Raw genomic sequence first — 5,347 nt, forward strand, 5'->3', positions numbered from 1 at the left:
GTCCACTTCCCGGACAATCTTGGAGGCTACTGCCTGAAGGTGGAGATGTCACAAGGTGTGCAAAGGGGCTCCATTCCAGAGTCACTGATGAAGGGGAACTCACTAATCTGGAAAATGAGTGAAAAGTAAATTTTTAATATGTTGAGCCGCTGAACCTATCCATTGTCCCATAGGTTAGCCTTCTCTGAGTAATAGAAAGTCAATATTAGGTACTTCGAATGCATTATTTCTAATCTTCTCGATACACCTTCAATCCAAGCATCATTATTACCATTTTACAGATGTGAAAATGAAGATACAACAAGTTAATCCTCTGAGGTTACACAGCAAAGTATCTGTTGTGGACTGAATTGTGTACCCCACCCCCAAATCAGATGTTGACATTCTAACCTCAGCACCTCTGAACGTGACTGTATCTGGAAATAAGGTCTTTAAAGAGATAAATGACTGTCTCCAAGATGGCGGCCCTGTCAGTTTGGGGCATGTGTGCGCTCAGCCCCGCCCAGGAACCCCCGCCTCCCCACCTTCCCCCATCCCCGGCCACATAAGATGCACATTTTCCTGCTGGGAATGAGATGTTCTTGAGTCCTTACAACATTATGAAGAGACCCATGTGTGGTGCTTTTGAGAAATTTGTTGGGAAGTTGAAGACATTTCAGATAACAGGTTGTTTTGGTTTCTAAAGCAAAAGTGGGGAGACACTCTGTTTTGCAAAAGGAAGCAGGACTCAGGCCAGAAAACTTGTACGCTATGGTTAACTGGTTCCCAGCCTCCTCCGGGAATGTTGTTTTCCATGGCATAAAACTTAGCATCAGAGAAAGGATAACGACTCTATGGATATACAGAGTCCTTCGCCATGGTAAAACTCGCCAACCTGCTGCATACGGAGTGGATTTTAGAGGCCATCAAAAAAGTAAAGAAGCAAAAACAGCATCCTTCAGAAGAAAGGATGTGCAATGCAGTGTCTTCATCCCATGGCTTGGATAATAAAACTGTTTCAGAACAATTGTAGTTGAGTGTCAAAGATGGAACAATTTTGAAAGTCTCAAATAAAAGACTCAGTTCCTATAAAGATCCTGATAATCCTGGATGAATAGCACTTCCTAAACCTTGAAACCATGGAAAATTGGATAATAAAATGTAGACTGGAACAAACTGATCAAGCAGGCAGGTGAGGGTTTGGCAGAGTCCAGTGGCTCAACTCGGAAAAGCATCGACCGTTTTCTGAAAGGTCAAAAGGATGTGTCTGCATTATTTGGAGGCGGTGCTGCCTCTGACTTTCACCAGCAGTTACGATTGGCTATTAAACGCGCCATTGGCCACGGCAGACTCTTTAAAGATGGACCTCTTTATCAGTTCAACAGTAAAGCAACCAATGTGGATGGGAAAGAGAGTTGCGAGTCTTTCCTCTTTACCTCCAGTGTCACTCCTTCCACATGAAAAGAATAAGTTACTTGCTTTACTCCTGCATTGAATTGGCAAACTCCAACCCTGAAATTAAGCCAACCATTCTCTCCCTGCTCCTCTTTGGGACTCGATCATTTTGAAGAAATTTGCACAAATACGCAAGCCGGGCTTCCCTGGTAGCACAGCCGTTAAGAATCCGCCTGCCAATGCAGGGGACATGGGTTTGATCCGTGGTCCGGGAAGATCCCACATGCCGCAGAGCAACTAAGCTCGTGTGCCACAACTAATGAGCCCACGTGCCGCAACTACTGAAGGCCAAGCGCCTAGAGCCCATGCTCTGCAACAAGAGAAGCCACTGCAACGAGAAGCCTGTTTACCACAAGGAAGAGTAACCTCCAATTGCTGCAACTAAAGAAAGCCTGTGAGCAGCAACCAAGACCCAATGCAACCAATAAATAAAAATAAAATAAATAAAATTTTTAAAAAAGAAAAATAGAAAAAATAAAACTTTAGAAATTTTTTTTCAAAAAATAAATAGATAAATAAAAGAGATAACTGAAATAAAATGAAGTCATTAGGGTGAGCCCTGATCCAATATGGCTTGTGTCCTTCTAAGGGGAGATTTGGACACAGGGACACACATGGGGAAGACAATGTGACAATACAGGAAGAAGATGGTCATCTACAAGCCAAGGAGAGGGACCTCAGAAGAAACCAAGCCTTCAGGACTCCTTGATCTAGCCTCCAGAACTGCAAGAAAATAAACTTCTATAGTTTAAACCATCCAGTCTGTGGTACTTTGCTATGGCAGCCCCAGCAAACTGATACAGTATCATTATTGAGATGGGGCACCACATGTTCCTGCCACCCTGATACTGAAACGTAGCTATAGTCTCAGCTCTGGATTCTGTACTTAATGAGACAGATTGGTGTGGAGGAGATCGCTGGGTGAAATGATGAAGTAAACTGGCATGAATTTTTGTGTGTCCCTCTCTCCTTTTATACACTCCCTCCACTTTCTCTATCAGCACTCTTTCCATTTCACCTCAGATGATATTTCAGTGATCTGGTTCAGTCACTGTCTCCACCTACATTTTGCAGAATGGGAACTGGAGCTCTGAGAGGCAAAGCAGGTTTTCTGAGATATCAGCTTAATGTTGTGCATCTTCACTGTACTACAGAGGAAAGTGGAGCTCACAGAGGCTAAGTGGCTTGGCCATGGACACTGGACATGCGGTCTTTTGACCTTCACATCATCTCTCTGCCCTTACAGAGTAAGCAGAGGCAAATCGTTCTGCATAGGGTGATACCTCCTTCTAAGTGCTATGAATTATACAATATTTTCATATTAAAAATGATTCTGTGCTGTTTAGAGAAAGGATAGAATTGATATTGAGTAATGAATGAACCCATGCCAGATGCCAGCGATGTAAATGAGTATGGTTTTAATAAACCAGATAATACAGTGAGAGAACCGACAATCACTTCTCCACAGGGGGAAGGACTAGTGTTGGGGAAGGAGCCTAACTGCCTTTGTTTCTGAAGCAGCTCAGCTTCTGAGCAGCATTGGGATGAGCTCAGTAACTTTCTTTGTTTCAAGTTTGATTCATCATTCTGGTGACTTCCATTGGCATGAAAAGTCACTTACAATTCGAATCAGACAGGCTGGGGATGTTCTAGTTGCAGGACCTTGGACAGATCCTTCACTTTCACTGAGACTCAGTTTTCTCTTCAACAAAGTGGAAACAGTAAAAACAACTATAGTTCAGGTTTCTTGAAAGAATTAAACATTTTAAATGCCTAGTGAAGCATTTGAGATATCATACCTGATCCATCGATTTTAATTCCCTCTACCCTACACATCAATTTTTCTCTCTCCACGATGTGTGTACAAAACACTTGGTTTGTTTATCTCTCAAGGCAGTTGTCAGCATTAAATTAGGTGATGTGTTTGTAGGCAACTAGATTTTAAACTGTTGTTTCCATGTAACGTTCCAGCTATTACGTCTCAGATCTTTGTGTGTGAAAGTAGTTCATTTACTGCTTATCGAATTGAATCATATTAAATCAAACTTCCTTGTTTAAATTTTATGTTTTTATTGACCAAAGAAATCCACATGTATTATTTCTGAATCAAAATGCTAAACTTGTTAGTACTTGTAAATTAAAGAATAGAAGAAAAACAACCTGCATATTGACTTAAAGTTGCAGTGCCTACTATAGATGATGGATGGACAAGTTTGAATAAAAATATACACTACAGACTATAGACCCACCATTTCCTAACACAGAAATCATTACACTGCCAAGGTTCCCAAACAAATAATTTTCATTTCTCAAATCACTCTGCTTTCAATAAAATTGCAATCGTTTTAAAGAAAACCCACAGAAGAAGATTTTAAAATATATTTCTGAAGATGATCACTGAATGGTCCACATGAATGCCAGGTACAGATTTCCAGTCCTTTAACTGTGTGAGATAACACAGTAATCAGATGGTACAGTGTAGTATGTTTTAGTTTCAAAGTCACTAAAGAAGTGGTGGGGACTTCCCTGGTGCAGTGGTTAACAATCCACCTGCCAGTGAAGGGGACAGGGCTTGGATCCCTGGTCCAGGAAGATCCCACATGCCAAGGAGTAACTAAGCCCTTGTACCACAACTACTGAGCCTGCTCTCTACAGCCCATGAGCCACAACTACTGAGCCTATGAGCCGCAAGTACTGAAGCCCATGCACCTTCAGCCCATGCTCTGCAACAAGAGAAGCCACTGCAGTGAGAAGCCCATGCACCACAACTAAGAGTAGCCCCCACTCGCCGCACATAAAGAAAAGCCAGTGTGCACCCACAAAGACCCAATGAAATCAAAAGTTAATTAATTAATTAATTAATTAAAAAAAAAAGAAGTGGTGGGAGTACAATGTCTGCTTCTCCCCAAATTAAGCAACATGGTGCTAGAAAAATCTCAGTTGTACTTTCCAGGATTTTCTGGAAGAGAAAAATTACTCAGCTGGCTAGATGGGATACCTGTTTCACAGGCTCTGAACTCCTTTGCCTAATGCTTACATACATAGATCTATTTAGGGTTTACAAAGAACTTTTGAATATGTTACCTCAGGTCATTCTTGTAATAACTGGATGAGCTATTTCAATCCTCATTTGATAGATAGGCAAACTAAAAATCAGAGAAGTTTGCTACATGATAGACTGGAAATCCAAATGTAAGTTTTTAATTCCCAGGTTCATGGTTTGAGGGAAGAATGAAGCCTCAAGTAGTGATTGGCAGTCTAGTAAGTGCTTCAGATCTGGGAACCAAGATTTTGGAAGGTAAAGTGTCTGACTTTCCTAAGTAAGCGAGTCTCTAATAGAAATAAGATTTCAGATTCTTCTATAAAGAAAGCATTTTAGTTCATTCAAGTCAACAAATGTGTGTGTGTGTGTGTGTGTGTGTCTGGTATGATCCCAGAGTGTGCTAGGGTTAGGAGTACAGCAGAAAGTAGATACCTAGTCTTTGACCTCAGGAACCCAGTCAGAACCTGAGTGAGGACCCTTGGCTCTTCATAAGAATCATCTCTGGAGTTTATGAGAAAATTAAGCAAAACAAGAAACAGAAAAAACAAAGTGCATATTTTTAGCACTCCTCTGAATATGCAAATCACCAGGTCTGGAGGAAATGTCCAAGAATCCTTATGATATAAATGTCTCCAGGGATCTAAAAAGGAGCCAAGCTTAAGAGCCACTAGAATATTGGAAAGAACATGGATTCTGAGCTTGGGTTGGAATTCTGATGCAGTTTGGGTCCTCTAGAAAGCTGAGCCCAAGACAGAAGTGTGAGGGCTTTGTTGGGCATGTGGTCCCAGGGAGTAGGCAAGAAAAATAGGAGAAGGGAGCAGGGAAGGAAGGCAGGAGAGCCAGTGCAAGGATGCTTATGGAGTTGGCCAC

The 5,347-nt window shown here is 41.6% G+C and overlaps 1 pseudogene; it reads left to right on the forward strand.

Annotated features, from left to right (window-relative positions):
* Positions 1–856: 856 nt before the first annotated feature.
* Positions 857–1,474, forward strand: LOC130834514 (histone acetyltransferase KAT6A-like; annotated as a pseudogene).
* Positions 1,475–5,347: the final 3,873 nt, after the last annotated feature.

This window comes from Hippopotamus amphibius, chromosome 13, assembly GCF_030028045.1.
Source record: "Hippopotamus amphibius kiboko isolate mHipAmp2 chromosome 13, mHipAmp2.hap2, whole genome shotgun sequence".
In the NCBI taxonomy this organism is placed as follows: Eukaryota; Metazoa; Chordata; class Mammalia; order Artiodactyla; family Hippopotamidae; genus Hippopotamus; species Hippopotamus amphibius.